The following is a 19,440-nucleotide window of genomic DNA, read 5'->3' as shown; positions in this document are numbered from 1 at the left end:
GTATTTCGGTTGACTTAGCAAAGTATTAATTTGCATTTATAAATGAGACCGTTACCTGAGGTAGCCATTTCTTAATCTCTCTCTTAGCTCTTGGAGAGAGGACGGCCGCTTGTCCGTACAAACGTAGTCCCGATTTTCCTTTCTGGATATGGACATAATGGAAAATGTTTTTACATAATTTGTTGTATAATTACCATAGCTATGCTCCTCTGCTTGACTTTTTTCGATTTTTTTATTATTGTAAAAGTTAGGAGCGATAAACAGATTTCATACAAACTTTTAAATGCTTCTAAATTTTATAACAATCAAACATTCAAAAAAATCTAACATAGGGGCATAGCTGTGGTTGATATACAACAAATTAAGTAAAAATATTTTCAATAATGTTAATATCCAGATAGGAAAATTAGGACTCCGTTTGTATGAAAAGGGTCCTCCACTTTCGTCTTAGTGATTTAAATATCAACTGAAGTATTGTTAATCCTAATGTGTCCTAAGAGGTGTCTAATAGGTGTCGTCTGGGTATTATGAAAAGCAACCGATTAACATGAATTATAATGTAGCTTAGGATGAGTAAAGTAACTTCTTATATATCTGCAAGAAACACTAATCTACATAGGTACAGTCAGCATCAAAAGTACCGGATCAAACTACGCGTCGAGAATTCCACATTAGCTTTACAAAAAGTCTCAGTATCTGTGACAGGTACTTTAGAACGCGAACTGTACATATATAACTATTTGAAATATAATTCCGGTATGTCACATACTTTTGGGGCGTTGTTTCATCCGCTGCGTCATCCACGATGACCCGCAGATTTATCAAAATCTAACCCTTAATTATATGACAATATGAATCAAGGCACGCGTTATCGCGAATAACACGATCTTTATTGATGCTGATTGTACACGTCATTTAGACTAATTGTATATCAAAAGACCTATGTCCCGTGCCGAAAACACTAGCGGCATTGCCGCGTTGCACAGCCAGAGATATTTGCTGAATCAGGGCTATAAAAGAGCAAGGCATTTTTCTCTGTCACTCTCATGACGTCTTAATGAGAGAAAAAAGAGACAAATCAGCGCAATTTGCGAATTTCAGTTTTCGCGGTAGGCCCCCAGGAAAGAGCCGGCACGGGGGTCGCTGCCCCTGTCCCTCAAACGCCGCCCCAAAGTTCTAAAGTTTTTTGATCTGGAAAATTATTTTACAGCACTAGGAAAAACTTCAGTTATTAATGGTATTTTTTTAAACTGTAATACTAACCACAAAAAACAATTATTAATCACAAATTACAACAAAAAAAAATTAATGACAAATTTCAATGAATCTCTAATGGCGTTATTCAAACAGATGTCAAATCGAACAATCCCTCCTCCTCTGGAGTTGCAGGCGCACATATGCTACTTACGGAGACTGCTTACCATCAGGCGGGTCGTATGCTTGTTTGCCACCGACGTAGTATAAAAAACCGTGCCATCCGTCATTTTGACATTTGTTAGAAAAAACAATTAACAGAGGTTTTGTACGAGGTTTCTAAGTTATATATGAATAAGGGGTTTAAATATGCCAAAATAGTTCACGCTGTTAGTGAACTATTTTGGCACGATTATTTCACTGCCTAGAGCCAGCTATGGAAGTTGATATTTTATATGATTCACAAGTTTTGCACTATAAGCATTAAAATTAATTTACTTAATATAAACTTACCTTTTCATCTTCCAAGTCGAATTGTATAATATTCAAAACTCGAAAGTTCCTTCGGATTACTCCTACGTAAGCTGCAACAGACAGACCCTATATGTGGCTTTTCATCAGAGAAAAGTCCTTGTGCACATGAACCATAAGGACCTATCTGATGAAAAGCCACATATATTATCAGCATGAAACTTTTCCTTTACTTCTTATTTTGAAACTAGACTTCACACTCTGCTTCGGAATACTTTAAGAGAAATGGTTTAAAAGCTTTATGCAGAGCGCAATACTTAAAAGGATTTTGTTTGTTTAGGATATGTTAAAATCTTTCTACAAATAATGCATTCCGTGCCTCTGTCGATAGCTTCGTAGGAAGCCCGGGGCAGCTACAGGTTTTTAGAGTTAATTTTAAAATGCATATTATCTTTTTGTTTTATTCTGCAATGTCAGGTTTAATCTGTTGAAAATCGAAAAAAATATTATTAACAGAAGAAGATCATCAGTTTTCTATCTATCTATGACTGAAAAGTTTTTTTTATTCAATTGATGTTGGTTATTAAGAAAAATGAGATATTTAAAACAAGAGAAATTTTCAAACATCACGTAGGTAGTACCATAAGATCCAAAAGATGAAGTCAAAGTCCCACACACACACATTTTAATGTATAACAATATACTGTGGCCATGTCGATGAAGTCATATCGATAAACTATCGACATTTCGTGCAATTATAATTGTACTTGAAAGGTTTAACCATATTTAACTATACCTAAAATTAACAGAAACAGCTTTTAGTTTTTATTGTGGTCACAATTTTAACGTCACAGGTTGAAACGAAGGGAAAGTTCGGATTTTTAATTACAAAACATAAATAACTACTAAAATATGTATGAGCATTTCTAAGATGTTTATTTTTAGTCAATATATCTAAGCTTCAATTATCGCTGTGGCGCTTATCGATATATTATAACATGATTAAAATCGACCAGTCCACATCCCTAAAAATCATTTTTACGCAGACATACACAGCATTGTAACCATCAAAATGGCTACGGCCTGAGTATTCAATTCTGTATTGAGAACAAACGGCTTTGGGGCCTTGGTATGTACAGTCAAGTGTAAAAATATGGCTGTACACATCTTACTCAAAAATATGTCCCATAGCATCTTATTCCAGTGTAATAAGAGCGTAATACTATAGGTAGAGTCTGGCTAGCCAAATATTGTTGACAGATATTTCCATGTAGTATCACCAATTGTCTATGATTTAAAAAAAGCTAAATGCCTGTTGTCAATTTATGTCATTCGTTCAAATTGTTCGCGGTTTATAAGGGGTTTATTTTAAATAATATGAATAATGAGTATAACGAGTGAGGTCCGGAAACTATTATTTAAGCTCGTAAATAATTACGATAATGTGCGAAGTCGACGTGAAGCGTTCTATAACGAAAAACTGCTATGTTTACAAGTCGTAAACAATTTAGTAGGTTGGTTCTCTATTAATATTTTGATACTTTAAGTACTAGTTCTAACATTTGCCTATAACTTTGATTAAGTACGTGAATTTGTTAATACCTGAATCTCATGAACAGGACAAGTGTGTAAAGAAACGGATAAACTGAAAGTTCTGTAAAATATCAATTAAATCAAAACATTGGAACGTAACGAGTTACTGAAAACTAATATTTAGAAGAAATCTGTGGAATGACTGGTCAGTAATAAATTGATATAAAATTAATAAAATATATAAAAATATCTTGGCGAAATATGTCTACACAATTTGTATATGTCTTTGTACTTTACATAGAGGTAGAAATTAACTTATTTCCTTAGGTACCTTACGTGTGCACAGAAAATCAAAAATATTTTCTAGTATCAAAACTATAATTCCTACTACACACAGTATGACCGGCCCTAGATTTTTTGAATTTCCCGCTAAAATATTGTGTAATATTTCAGTAGCCAGACTCTATTTATGAGACGATTTATTCGATACATAATTTTGCACTTGACTGTACGGTAAACGTCCTAATGCTTGACAAGCTAATTCATAGATGACACTAAGGGTCACCAAGCAAGGAGTTAAGATTGAAGGTTGCCAGCATGGGGGCAGTGTGATGCTCTGTTACGTTGCATGTTAACTAAGAGCCCGAAAATGCCTAGGCAAGCAACTTGCAAATGTATAATTTATATTGTGAAACAAAATTGTGTTCGTCTGACAAGTGTTTCAACTGTCATTATTAATCTTAATAAATACGTCGTCGATACAACACAAATAGAAGGCATGCAGTTTTTACAAACCAAAACATACCTAGCAGTAATCCTGAAAGACGTACCTAGACTAAAGCCTCCCTCTAGCACTAAAAGTAATCGATACAAAATAACTAGAACTCGCTTCATTTCTAACTTCCTTCTATTGGCTGTAAGAGGCTATTTCCTTCGTCTTTTAATTTCCTATTTATAAAAGAAACAACTATCCACCATGACTGCGACCGCACAAACTTAATCGTGCTGTCGACGCCGGCGCCACTGTTAAAGAAAAGGACTACGCTTGTATGAAACTCCGTTAGTTCTCCGTTTAGCCAACGGTAAAATAAAGTTGGTATAAGGTACGTGTACTGCGTTTATTATGAATTCTTTCCTCTTAGAGAAAAGGGAAAAAAGTTCAAATGTAATTAACGCGCGCAAACAAGCGTTGTACTTAAATTCACGATCATTTCGTTTGGAAGTTATCGTTTTATTCTTTAATATTCATAATACATAATACCTCTGTTTTCTAGTGTAACTTAAATAATAAATTGGCATATTTCTTTTACCTATCAATAAATTGCTACGATGACTGTTCAAAGGAAAGAAGGAAATGAGACAAATGATAGTAAGTACTGTAATATAAATGGATATTTTTAAAATACTTTTCAAATAAATAATTTTTTTATGAAACTATCTAAATGTTAACCCAAAAAATCTACGGAAATTAACATTATTACTCTGTCCTTGTCCCGTCCGGGCCCTCCAGTCGTAGACTTTTACTAGCCAGGATAATTGTTGCGATTAACGGACCCAGGGACTTTCCAGGGAATAAACCCGCTTTATTCTTGTTTGTTTCAACAATTTACTAGTATTTCGTGGCTAACCTAGGTTGTTTTGAATATATGTTTACAACACCCGCTCGGAAAGGCAGAGTTCGTAAATTTTTTTAATTCAGTGTGTTAATGCAAAGTTGCATTTTATCGTCTAAAAGTGAAAAATAACGTGAAAAGAACTAAAGATCATGAGTTCTCTAAGCTTCATCTTCTTCTACCGAGTGTTATCCCCGCCATTGCCAGGGTCCGCTTTCCTACTTCCCTTCCTCCACTTTGCACGATCCAGGGCGTCTTCTCGTGTGAGCCCGTTTACCCTCATATCCGCTTTCACGACATCGAGCTATCGCTTTTTTTGGTCTGCCGTGGAGTCGGGTGCCGTCAAGGGCTAGGTGAAGGCATATGTTTCCTACGTAGTCAGTTCTCTAAGCTTTAAAATGTACAGTATTTTCAAATTGTATTTTACTCGGCAATAAATTTTGATCACCACTTTTGGTTGAAATGAAACCTATGCGTCACTAAAATACCTTTATAGATTATCTTTACAAAAGTTGTGGTTCAATTTTGGATTTTTTGGTCTGCTCGGTTCTTAGTGGTACGAGAGGTAAATATGTGCATAATTATCTATGCTCTGAAACATAGTATTGCAATTGAAAACCCCAACTAATATTGTTAATAAGCTTACTTTGCACTTCCTTACAAATTTTAAACCCCGGGCAAATGAAACTAAAGTTTCTAGCAATAAATAACAATTTAATGTACTGGAATTTACTTTCAACACTGAATTAATTTGGCTCCGCGAGAGCGCATTGATTTTAGTTCAGAAAACTAAGAGTGTTTAATGAAAATATATTTTGAGTATAATACCTTAATTGAATTGAATAACTAACTTAAGAAACCTTAGGAAACGCCAACACGCGTGTTTTAAAGAAAATAATAATATGTACAATGTGCATGTTTACTTACAAAAATCTTTGCCTATACGTTTGATAATTTTAGTTCAATCATTTAAGATATATTCTCCTTTAGCTTTAATACAGAAGTGTTTGTTGAAATTATCAATAACATGCCGCAGTAAATAAAAAACTAGCTAAGATCATGTCGGGCCATGCTCATTTGAGGGTTCCGTAGGTACCCGACCGTCAAAATAGGCTGCCTCGAACGTGGGCTATTAGAGGAGATTATAGTTTTCCTTGAAAGCCTTTACCAAGTTTTACTTTCGCGATTTTATTTATATTTTTTGAATAAAATCCCATAGTTCAAAAATTACAGCGGGGACATTTTAAGGGGGAGGGGGGGTTATTAAACAATGGCTCTTCAAGATCCCTATTACTTTTATAAGACCTATCAAACGACACCTCTTGCCATAGGATGGAAGCAAAATGGCAAATTGCAGCTTTCTAGCTCTAACGACCACCGAGCAAAGTCGCGGACGTACAGACGGACGGACAGACGGACATGGCGAAACTATAAGGTTACCTAGTTGACTACGGAAGCCTAATGTTCGGTACGTAAATGAACCCTAAAAATGACAACAATTTTTTGGAACAACCTGTATTGTAAGCGTTTAGCTTCAAGTGGTTTCTACATAATTTTTGCGGTTACCTTTGATGAACAACCGTCTAAAATTTGTTAACTTGAAATAGCTTGAAGTTAGCTAATTTCTAGATGGTACCATAGTTATTTACTACAACATAATTTTGCGCAGCAAAAGGAGCTGCACCAAGCAAATTCTTCATAAAATCTACAACCTTACCCAAGTAATTTAATGTTCCAAATAATAGACTCGAGTCGCTTAAAATAGTACTAATAAAGAAATAAAGAGCTATATTCTGCGCCTTTGCCCACAGGACGTCTTAACGAATTAATTAAATAAAAAAAATCTCAAACATGCAATGAAATGTTGATATTACTTACTTTAAATTGGGTCCGGAAAGGAAATACGACGTATACGATGCGATGAGTGAAGATAATATGTGAAGGAATTTCATACAGCCTTACACACCTTAATTGTCTTGTAAAGCAACCTTCTTTTGTTTTTAAACGTCTAATTGTGACATCGTCTTGGCATTCAACCATCAAATAGTAGCAGATGCGTAATTTATTTTTAGCTGTGTAAACCTACGAATAAACAAATTGAGCATATTTTTTTCTACTTGGCCTGCAACACTGCGGTTTCCGCCCGGCCTCCACTCTCTAATGCCACTAAAGTTAGTAACATTTCAGTTGACAATAACTATGACATATACCTCCCTAACTAAAGCTAGAAAGTAAAGTGGACTGCGTGTTTCAATCCGTTTCTAATACAATAATATCTAGTAGCATCTTGCATCGTCAGACACAGAGATATCTTGCACAACACATTGGCACAAAGTGAACGCATGGCGCTTTGAGAGACGACACCACTTTACAAAGACAGTTGTGCCAGGAAAGATATTGTTGGATAAGTTGGATTTATGTTACAGATGCAGTGGTGACATTTTGTTCTTGTTAAGATCTATTGTTATGGTTGCTTTTATTTTACAGTTAAAGGATGACTCACGCTAGACCGGGACAGGGCCGGGCCGGAGCTTCGACGCTTCGTTTTCTATGAAAAGCACCACGCCATCCCGATTAGCCGTCATAGAAAATGACGTGTCGGACGCCTCGGCCCGGGCACTGGCCGGTCTAGCGTGAGTCATCCTTAATGGTTTTAAAGTTAAGAATAGGTTGCGTGTATGCGATCCCTTCTTAACATTTGTCCGTTCCATTTGAGTTTAATCAAAACTTCTTAACTAATTAAATAAAGTGTTAGCACACCTTGTGTTGTTACAAATTTCAAATTAGCGATGCCCCAAATGCCTATCCAATAGGTGATACGAACTGTTTTTTTTTACACTCACCCTCTACAAATGTCCTATTGCAATAAAAAACACGAGAACCTTTTTTTTTAGATCGATATGTACCTAGGCGTCGCTACCGACCGTTTGGAAATTTGTAAAATGAAAGAAAGACAATATTATTTTTATTTGTTTTTTTTTTTTACTCTCTAACTCTAAAAATAAAAATTGAAGTTGAAAGTTGCATAATTACCCTCTCCTTTGTGTTATGTTAAGTTGAAATTGTATTGCTCAGTAAGTGATTATTTGTAATCTTTTGAGAAATAAACATCTTAAACTATAAACCATAAAAATGATTACTAACCACTCTAGATTTTTTATATATATTTTAATTGATATTTAGCGGTCGCTACCAACATTTGAAAATTTGTGAAATTAAACAAAGGCGATACTATCGAAAATGATGGTTTTTACTATGTAGCAGTCCCATAAACTACTATAATAGGCAAATATTGTTATAGAACATACAAGTAGCAAGTTTTATCAGTTATCACACATCGCAGTAAGAACGTAAGTAATAGTAGAAAATTCGTCAAAGTTGGCAGGTGGTGCTGGTGTACGCGACCCCGAAATGATAATAAAAAGTTTTCAAATTAATTACTGATTATTATTTTATTGTGTAGGATGAAATTATGGGATGCGAGGTAAAACAATGAAAATTTATATTTTTGAATCAGCCCACAATCCAAACACTTCACTACTAAATGAATTTATTTTGTTACTGACAAAATAAGGCATAACAAAGAAAGAGTAAACTTTTTTATCTATCGCCAGCCGCCTACATATACCCTACATATTATATTACCTTGTTCTAATTTATTTTATGAAACATTGTTATATTTGTTAAGAGGAAAGAGGACGATCGATTCAACATACAAAAGTAGTTCTCATTTTCCTCCTATAGACATTATGGAAAATATTTTTACAGAATTTTATGTATTTTAGTTATAGCTATGCCCGACCGTTAGATTTTTTCGTTTTTTTTAATTATTATAAAAGTAAGGAGCGAAAAACAGGTTTCATACAAAATTTTAAATGCTCCTAACTCTTATAATATTGATAAAATAAATAAAAAATCAAACCAAAAGCTATGCCCAACCAGCTATGATTAAAACACATCAAATTGAGTCAAAATATTTTCAATAAAGTTAATATCCAGAGAGGAAAATGGAGACTACGTTTGTATGGAAAAGTGGTTTCGAAACGGTCGTCCCCTTTCGTCTTAAGAATTCTCTATTGTCTTAAGAATTCTCTATTCTTAGGAATTCTCTATTGTTTCCACTTCTTTCTACCTACAGATTTGCTCGCACGTAACGTAATTCAATCCCTTTCTTAACAAACTAAAGGTTAGTTTTTAAACGTGGGTTAGTTTCGTTATCTTAGACGCCTACGCACGTCGGTCAGTAATTAGAACTTGGTGTATGGGATAATAATTATAACGTTGAACAATATCAAATATTATTTTATTTTGTTTTTGTGTTGTACCATACCAACTATGGATCCAGAGAGTCTGCAATAAATGATTTTTATGTTTTAAATATTATGGACCACACAGCGGTGTGGTACCAGCGGGCACTGCAGCCCCCTTTTTCTAATAATATGACATTCAAATTCAGGTATGATTCTTTTTTTTGTTTTATTTCCACTTAAGCTACTGACTTTTGCCTGACAGCTCTGATTAACAATTAACCACGAATATAATGCATTATATTATGCAACTGTTTTTTAATCTTTTATAATTTTATATTTCAAAAACCTATTTTTACCAGCATGAGTAGAGTGGGCTGATTTAATGATACCTATCTTAGATGAACATTCGTATTATTCATAAATAAGATATCTCCTGTCTGTTACAGGCTTTGTTTACCTCACAATACACGTGGGCATTCTTAGACGTAAACAAAGAAATGCTTATTATACCCGCACCTTGATAGAATGGCTCTGAGAATAAGGAAAAATAGTTTACTACGACTTGCAATATGTTGTGTATATTTTTATTCATTCGCACCTATATAGATTTATGGGGTAAAAGACGACCAAAGAGAACTTACGGCCCGATTCGAAGAATGAAATACAATAACGATAAGTTCTGGTTTAGATAAGTTCTCATTTAGATATCGTTTGTATGTCGTATAATTGACAGAAGCAGCTCTATTCGGGCAACCGATGTCACTTTGACGTTAGAATATCGTAGATAGATCTTATTGGGATCACAGCGGAATCGAAATAAACATCAATTTTGACATGTCTTTTAGTTATTGATCTTTTAAAGATCTTTCTAAGATCTTAAACATAATACTTAATCATTCTTCAAATTGGGCCGATAGTGGGATTAAAAACTGGGAATATGTCTTTACCCTTAAGCAAAACACTAAAATAGGCTAAGTTAAGAAACACGTACTTATATAAATAAATAGGTACATGAAAAATTGTGTTTCGCAGGATTATAAAATGTAAAATTCAGTTTCAGATTTCAAAATACCTCATTTTATAATAATTCAATACTTCTGAGTTTTGCGGTTATAAACAATTATACAATTATAAACTAATTTATAAAGTAAATAGGGACTTAGAGGTGAAGAATGTTTGTTTATCAAGTGTTACAAAGCACGTGTACCTCTAACACACGCATGTGTATCTTTAAAAGTTTAGTACAGTCAACATCGCGACATCGAAATCCTTGCAATTTTGAACCAAGTTCCTTAATGCTTAATACAGCATTTTTTTTTATATTTATTACGTAAGTAAGTATAAAGTACTGATCCCTCCTTTTACCTCTTTTAAGTGCTATCACGTGTGAAGGGTGCTAATCTAAGTTAGTTGTTGATGAGTTTTTAATTATTCCAAGATGTGCGACGACGCAACGTTCGTTCATAATTTACTTATCAATGACGAAGAAAATGTAGAGAAAATGTAAAATAAATCTTTTGATACACTACTTCATAAATTAAAGGAATAATTTTTCATTAAATTATTTTAACATTTTAATCGGTATTCCTGTGATAATGATTTTTTTTTTAATTTCTTGATTTAGCGCTATAAGAAAGTAGATTTTGACGTTCATCGTCCTAAGAACCAGACTTGAAAAATTGGACAATGTATTTATACTCTTTACAATATTTATAGTTTATACTTAGTCAATTTTTTCGCAAAGACCTCAAAATTATTTATCAATATTACCTTTTAATGCCTACAATTTATTTAACGTGAACATATTTAGGTAATGAATACAAGTATAAATGAATCCCAAATTATCCCCGCTGTGTTTTTCGAGCGCGGATGAATCGAGTTTTCGAAAACCCAATTTTTCAAGTGACTTTGAATCCGTGATAACTGTTAGTAATTAGAGGCACACTTAAAATGTCTCGTGTTTTGGTGACGATATGAATTACACCAGGGTGCGTAACCAACAGGCCTATCGTTTACGCTCGTAGCAAACGAAACGCAACTGCGGCACTAATATGAAAGAGTGATTAAGAGAGATTAAAGTATTCGCTACGGAGCGAACGATTGGCATCTTGTCTAATCACCCAGTAATTTTGCCGTTTGTCCTAACAAATTGTCGAATTTTGGATTATAATTGGTAACGTGGGTGAAAACGAAGCATTTGTCCTATTTTTATAGGGATGAAAGGAAGTTATTTCTAACATACGAGTAATATAAGATTTAACAGCAGGCGTTTTCTTTAGAAGCACCAATAATTAGACCAAGGTACTTACAACTTATTTGAGTAGTGGGAGGAAACTAGAACGTCCGGGCGTTCTTGGCTCCGTTCGGCTCAGCGTTGCTCCGAGCAATTATTAGGGAAAAGTTGACGTTCTTTTGCGTGCACAGCCACAGATAAGATAATCGTATGAATTTTGACGACCCTAACTAGCCGAAAGGGATAGTTCCATACATTAGAGAGAACATTTGATTCGGCCCTGAATCGCTGTCAAACTTCGGTTTTGTAGGAACTTTTATGTGCGGGAGTACTATTAGGGTTAGCTATCAAATCCACTATCTACTTTAGATTTATGGCTACATGGGAGATTTTCAATATGAATTATATTAATAAGAACACTAGGGTATTTACATAAACGTTATACTGTCATCCAATAACAATTGATGCTACCTGTACCATATCTGTACCGACTTTGACGTGTCAGTATGTCATATTTTTTAATAAATTGTTATTTTGATATTATTAAATAAAAGTTAACCTTGTACACAACACGACTTGTCAAGAAATATTTGCCCAAGGTTCAGATTTTCTACTTTTAGTTAAATAATTACCTACCTAACCTATACATTTGTTGACAAAATACCTGCTAACATTTTCCTTCTTTAATTTTCAGGCTGTTAAAGCTGTGCGGTTACATCTAATTACCGTCACATTTTACATTTTAGTGGTCATGGCAATTATATTAATTACACCACAAATATTTTCTTAGAAATATCGTTATGCAGCTTATCATTTACTTGTCAAAAATCAGCCTATTTTAAAAAGTTGAAAGGAGACAGAAATCTTAACGCCCTTATGATTCGTGTCATCCACGATGACGCGCAGATTTATCAAATCTATCCTTTAATAACATAACAATACGAGTTAAGGCACGCGTCGTCGTGAATGACACGATCTGTAAGTCCAAGCTAACTTTCTTGCGGATAACACGGGTTTAGGTGCATTGTTTCATCCGCTACTATTGTTGCTAACTGTACCGACTATGACGTGACAAAATGTCATATTTTTATAACAAAACGTCATATTTTCATAATTTGACATTTATGATGACACTTTCACAATTCATTACAAAGTATGCGCAGAGTTAATTGGATTAGAGTCTACGTGTCCGTATGTACAGTCAACCAATTTGATTCCTAGGCCACTATAGAACCATGCGCCATAATGACTAGCGACAAGGTTCTATAGTGGCCTAGGATTGTAATTGGTTGACTGTACAATCAAAAGTTCAATCTTCTTCAACCTAGCGTTTTCCCGGCCTAGCAGTCCGCTTTCCTACTCAATCTTCTCCATTTTTCCCGGTCTTCGGCATCCTCAAGTATAAGATTGTTCTTCCATGTCCGCTATCATGTCGTCCAGCAATCGCTTCTTAGGCCTACCGCGGCCGCATGATCTACGGCCATGGACAGTGAGGTCGAGGTATTTCTGATGTAGTCTACCGGTCTGCGGCTTATATGGCCATAGCATCGAAGGCGACTTTCCTGCAGCTTATCCGCTACGTTACAGATTCCGAGGCTGCCACGTATGTCTTCGTTACGTATGCGATCTAATCGCGTAACGCCACACACCCATCGCAACATCTTTATCTCCGTGACGTAAAGCTGCTGGACATGTCTTCCGACGACAGGTCAGGTCACGAAATTAAGAGACTAGATACATATTAAACTAAGGGTATTTCTCGCAGTGGTGAATATTTCCATTTAGTTTAAAAATGTGTAAAATTGACCTTAAATACAATACACGTGTAGAAAACTGCTACAACTAGCTGCGGAAGTGCAATTTCTCTTTATCATAGAACATTGCCCAACTTTAGAATACATTCTAACTTCTGCTCGTTAGTACACTACAATATACCAAAGTAACTTTTACCGCAGCAGCGGTGGTACTATAGCACTGCAAATTTGGCACCACAAGTTTACACCAAACAACATGTTCTAAAACATTCTGTCTTCACTGTGAATTCCTGTCTAGTATAACTTGAAACTTGAACAATTGTATATCGGGGCCTGTTTACACATTGATTCTGAGTGATGATGTTAAGTGCGAATTCATTACAATCAGTAATCAAAGCGTAAACAGGGCCTTGGAGAACCTACACCTACCTACCCTACCTACTTACTACCTACCCTACCTACCTACCTACTGTACCTACTGTTACAGACTTTTCTTAAAATACCTCTGTGGTTACGTTTCATGTAGTTTAATGCGCTAAACTACACAGAAGACGTGGGCCGTGGTGCTGTAATTTAATCGCAAAATGAAAGAAAGGAAGTAGGATTTAGATTTCGAATTAAATTTAAAAGACCAATGTTTAGTTCATGAATTTACAAGCTCAATGGTCACAGCAAAAATATACCATAAGTTTATGTCTACTAGAAGGTCACTAAGGGAAACATTTCCACTTGCCACTCCACCCGACGTCGCTGACGACACGTCTCGTGGGACGTGGGATTTTTGTCCCCAAGTGTATTGATTAGGTACTTGTACTATTGTTCTGTATTTGAACCCTACATTCATGCAGTCTCTTTTCGGCCTTCACTATTAAAATGCTTGGGAAAGTTGCGCGAAGCGTGAACCCGTCGGACGCTCCGAGTTTTTCGCCTAGTACCTATCCCTGGCTTATTGCGATGCGCTCGGTAAGTGTTTAGAGAATACAACCAAAGTCGTTTATATTCGTTAGTTGTGCGACTGCAACTGGTGAACACAGTGACGGAATATATAAAGACGATGATTGTAGTACATTTTTGAGCTCGGAAACTATCCATATGACTGACACTTATGACACATATAACTGATATAACTTCCTTCACATAAATATATACCACCCGCAGCTTTAAAAACTCAATATACATACTATTTCCTGTTTCCTGGTTTAAAAAAAGTTGTGATTGGTCTCTAAAGGTTATAATTGGTAATTGGCTAAAATAAAATTATATTTTCATGACACTTGCTCGAAAAAGATCTTATTTCATGCAGGTGTGCTGAAGGACTAAGGCCTATTTTGTTCCCGCGGGAGTTATGGATTGTAAAAAAAAACTATAACTCCCTAGGGCGTTATATCTCTTTTTTTTTATTATGTCACTTATTCATACAAACCAACTAACATAAATGAGTTTTACTTTTAAAATACTGACGTTTATAATTTAATATTTTTGTTTATGTTTTAAATTATTTCTTGTGATTAATTTAACAGCCGTTTAAAATATTTTTTCACCTCAGCAGCTCAAATAAGCCTTCTTTCGTCACTCCAGGGAGTGAGACAAAGTAGCTGTTTAATTTAGTGAAGGCCATGAAAACAGGAATAAAAACTTTACTTGATGTTGAATATTTTTAACCTTTAATATGTTCTCACTACTGAGGTGAAAAGTTGTATGTGTCACACGAGAGCAAAGTTATTTCCTCTCTTGTTGCACAAATAACTATTACATAATTTTCAATCGTGGCTGAATGCCGAATGGGTTAATAGTTGAATATAATTGTGTCGTTTTAAGGTACCACTTTGTCGCTTGCCATTAAGACACTTTGACAGGTTATTCATAAGAAGATACAAAGAAATTTCGTCCTTATTGTAAGCGACAAAGTGCTACCTTTTGCTTGATAACGACCCAGTTATTCTAGTTCGTTTGGGGAATACCTTGGGGGACCCCGTGTAAAGTGAGCCGATTTGCATAAACTACTTATTTCCAATAGTATCCAAGCATAAAAAGTGTCAACCATCAACAACATGTTATTTCGAGCATGCGCGGATGTTTAAAAATCCAGGTACAGGTACACCCCTTTTAAAAAACCCTTTCAAGGAGTTTATTACATTGCTGTGGAACTCCACACCCAAAGCAAACCGCTTTTATTAAAATGTAGGCGCTTCCTACATGACTCGACGGAAACAATATCAGAAATCTGTGAGTCGATTAGTATCGATAATTAGTAATTGGTATAGGTATCGATGCAATTAGTTGTAGAGTGCCGGTTGTTAAGTATCAACATCACGGTTGGATGGGCCTTGATAAGCCAGTTGTTCTTTTATAGGGCGCTTTGATTTTGGTTCGGTAGTTTGGCTGGGAAGTTGAGAGCCGTTTGATTGGCAGGACGTTTGAGAGAGACATGTAAGCGTTTTTTCTTTGTCGGTTCTTGGACTTCTTCAAAGAATAATTAGTACATCTTTGCTGCTAATTAATAATTAGTACAATTAGTTTATTTAAGGCAATAAAAATATTGTCAATAAAGCGAAAGCGAAATCATATTTACCTACATGCGCGAGTAGAGAAAACGAACCGGTCATCAAAAGCTTTTAATTTTGTTGAAAAATCATACAGAAGATGCGAGTGGGATCCATTTAAAGACTGGAGAATGTGGTTAGGAGATCCGGAAGTTAAAATACATTTCATATATTTTTTCCTCCTATTTTAGTGACTGTTGATCGTTTTTTCGACCAAACATCACTACATTGAATCGATCAATACTTGAATTCCATCAAACAGAAGACAAGAGCGGAACAATACTAAACATCTTAACGCTACGTTGAGAGGTAAATGTCGCTTGCAAATTTGATACGAAACAACTGTCACGTTTACGAAATGTCTTTTGTATCCTTTTCATTTTTTGGCATATCGGATTCCTTTTTTAAATGCCACTAGACTTTTGTTTTTTCCATAAGTTTCAATCGAGCATTAATCGTATTTTTTAGGTTAGCGTTACTAATTTTTGTTTACTAATGCTAATTTGCTACAATTTAGCTGTCTAATGAGGATTTCACAGCTTTGAGTAATTTTATTTCTACTGAGAAAATTCGCTTTAGATAGACAAAAAGCAAATCGTAGATCTAAATGCAAATTAATAAATGAAAATATACCCATCATTGCTTATAATATTTTGCCAATTTTATGCATAACACGCACCGCGCATCGTAAACCTAAAGCTTTAAAGACTCAAGTAGAACATCAAATTGCGTATTTCCTGAAATTTACACATTTTCAACATATTTTCCTGTGTTTAAAAAGGCCTAAGTGAATAGGATTTCCTACTATAAAACGCTTTTTTGTCTAAACAGTGATAGGTTAAAGTTAGTATATATTTTATAGGGAACCATATAGTCGCTTGAGATTCAAGGGCCTATAGGTTACCAAACGTATCACCTATATATCCAGTATAAGTATATCCTCCGTTTATATATAATTGTTACTGATTTAGAGATCTGACTATGCTGGGAGATTCGCCTCAAGTTATGGGAATGGTCATCGTGTTAGTACGCGTACGTGACACTGACGAACTACGTCATAACATAGCATCTCATTTTCGTTTTTTATGTCAAAATATATTTACTTTGTTTTTATGTTAGATTGTTTGCTACCATGCTACCCCGCTGAATACTTTTTTCTTTACCCTCGAATAAATCTGGTAAAATAACCGTAAATAAGTATCAGATATTTCCGTATATTTTTTTCGCAATCGAAGTGAAAAGCAGAGTATTGTATCTCGGGTATAAGTACCCATTTTATTCGCGGTAACTTATCGGTCCGAGTGTAAGCGAGTACTAATATTGTTTAGACGGATTCTCCAGTTAAACGACACAAAGTAGACGAATGAATTTTTGAGTGCGGTGTTAACATATCGACTTGAATTTTGCCCCACCACGCCTTGCAAGCTGTTGGAGAACACATTCAATTGCACCTCTCATTCATTCATAAATTCCAAATTCAAACTGTTTTTCTGTGGTTTTAACGGTTTTTTGGGGCAGAAAATACAGAAACGAGCAAGTCGTTTAACGTCCCGACAAGGACGAGCTCCTGATTTAAAAATTTGTTACGGTTTCAAACATGTTTTGATACGACGGTAAGCAACTTACGCTGATTAGTGCATCCAAAATTAAACGAAAACCGTGCGTGAGTTTCCCGCCAATCACGTTCATCAAGGTCGTATCAAAACCATAACAAATAGTTGAATTAGAACCGACGTCAAGGAAGTCCCGTCTCTCCGAGATAATTGCATCCATTCATTGAATCATTCATGTCCGCTTTGGTGAACCGACAAGTAAAGCAAATACCAGATAAATTAAATTCTACTGCCAAATAATACTGAGTATACAAAGCTACTTTATTTAAATGTATTTTTATTTCATGCCTTATCCCTTATAATCAATACATAACCCGTAAGTCTTCAAATTTTCGGTATTTAACCAACCAGCCAGCTTTAAAGTAACTTTGTGTGATACCTATGCACCCACACGTTTTTTTTACTCCGTTAACTTCAGGATATAAGTACATGTATTAAAGGCCCGACCACCTGAGATCATAAATTACAATTTTATCGGAGGGGTGTTTATGACATCTATTTCAGTTTATAATTAGTAATTAAAACACCTACATTTCATATTCATGATAAATATATATATTTAATAAATAGTACAAAACTACTAGTTCTTAGAATCTTTCCCCAATAGTAACCCCGACAACCGATTCCTTACACATATTGTATCACCTTGGCATAAAAGTCACGCTGGCCTTTAAGGAGACCACATTGATTTGCGATCATGTTTCCAAAGGACGGAGAAAGACGAGCTTTCTGTTGTTATATCATACCATTGTTTAGTTTTTTCCTATTATTTCATCAGTTGTCTTTACGACTCATAACCGCTTTTTGTATGGGAGTATTTTTAAGTTTACTTCATAATAAAACTGCTGTTATCAATCGTTAAGACAACTGAAGAAATAATTTGGTAATTTGGGCTGCATGACATGGCAAAGAAGGAGAAAAACCCTTTAGAAATAGTACATTGTGCAACGAGAGGGTAAATGAAATTTTGGAAGCGAGGGTGGAATTCTAGACCCGAATTTGCAACATTCTTACCCCCAGAGTTCCACACAATGTTTTTCATCATACTTGCGAAGAAAAAACTAAACTTTAAGCGGAATTATTCTTAAACACGGTGACATATCAAACATTAGTCCGCCATATTGTCATTTGTTGACAGTTAGGCATCGAAGGCACAGACCTATTCGGTATTCAGCCACGATTGAAAATTAAGTAAACGTATTTTAAACGGCTATTAAATTAATCAAATTAAATATTTTTAAAAATAAACATACATTAAATTATTAACGGCAATATTTTTAAAGTAAAACTTTACGCTACTTGATTTATGAGAATTAGTGACATAATTTAAAAAAAAAGTTATAGCTCCCTAGGCCTTTGTCCTTCAGTACACCTGCATGAAATAAGATCTTTTTCGAGCAAGTGAGATGAAAAAATAAATATTCCCTTCTGTCAGCTAGAACTCATGCCGTTTAGCTTGTGGTCACTGTGGAAATTTCTACAAAATCAAATATAAGTACCGGCAAACATTGTAATAGCTGACCTGTTAATGACTGGTAATGTAACTTAGTTAAACTCTCCCACAAACGTAAAAACTCCAATACAGTTTCTCGCCTCACACATGCTTCGTAATTGCTAGAACTTTCGAACGTTCCACTACCATTCCTGAACCGTTTATACTCGTACAACTGTATTGAGCTCTAGTAGTGAGGAAAACTGTCTTTGTTTCAACATAGGTATTGGACTATACTTTGTTAAGAATAGGATGTTGCGACCCAATAACTGTTGGTTAAAACGGAAAAGCTTTTGAAATCCATCCGAGGAAAATGCTTACAACACCTGATGGGTTTGGCATTAATTATAACACCCTAACGGGTTTAGATGCGATGGTTTAGATTTTTTTGTCATCTATTATATCGAGTTACATGTGTAAAAAGAATTTACAGTCAGATTTAGTAGAGTTTTATCTACATATTTGGACATCTCCCTATCGCTCGCCGGTAGTAACTGATGCCCATGGTATTTTCGAACCGATACAACCTTCGAGAAAATACACACACACACATCTCTTTTCTTTAGCGATAAGACCACATATTGTCTGCCCCTATCACTAATCATTTGTTTTTCTTTAAACTGTATCTTTCACAGAGGTGTGCTAATAATGAGTATTCTATCTATTCATCTGCCTCTGGTATAGCAGGTGTCCATGGTTCACGGTGATTCCTTACAATCGGGCGATTTATCTTGTTTGCCTCCT

At 35.1% G+C, this 19,440-nt stretch overlaps 1 protein-coding gene across 5 annotated transcripts in view; it reads left to right on the top strand.

The window, feature by feature from the left end:
- The window catches only part of LOC133522685 (diuretic hormone class 2), a 121,044-nt gene that overhangs the window by 90,418 nt on the left and 11,186 nt on the right, over positions 1-19,440 (top strand). Inside the window, exon 1 of one of the 5 annotated variants that reach the window (XM_061858087.1) lies at positions 14,681-15,478. The exons of the other annotated variants lie outside the window; for them this stretch is intronic. The gene's annotated coding sequence lies outside the window, so the exon portion shown is untranslated. Of the gene's footprint in view, positions 1-14,680; positions 15,479-19,440 lie in introns of those variants that run through there. 5 annotated transcript variants of the gene reach the window in all.

This window comes from Cydia pomonella, chromosome 11 (genome assembly GCF_033807575.1).
Source record: "Cydia pomonella isolate Wapato2018A chromosome 11, ilCydPomo1, whole genome shotgun sequence".
NCBI classification, from domain to species: domain Eukaryota; kingdom Metazoa; phylum Arthropoda; class Insecta; order Lepidoptera; family Tortricidae; genus Cydia; species Cydia pomonella.
This window is presented reverse-complemented; position numbering and strand designations above follow the sequence as displayed.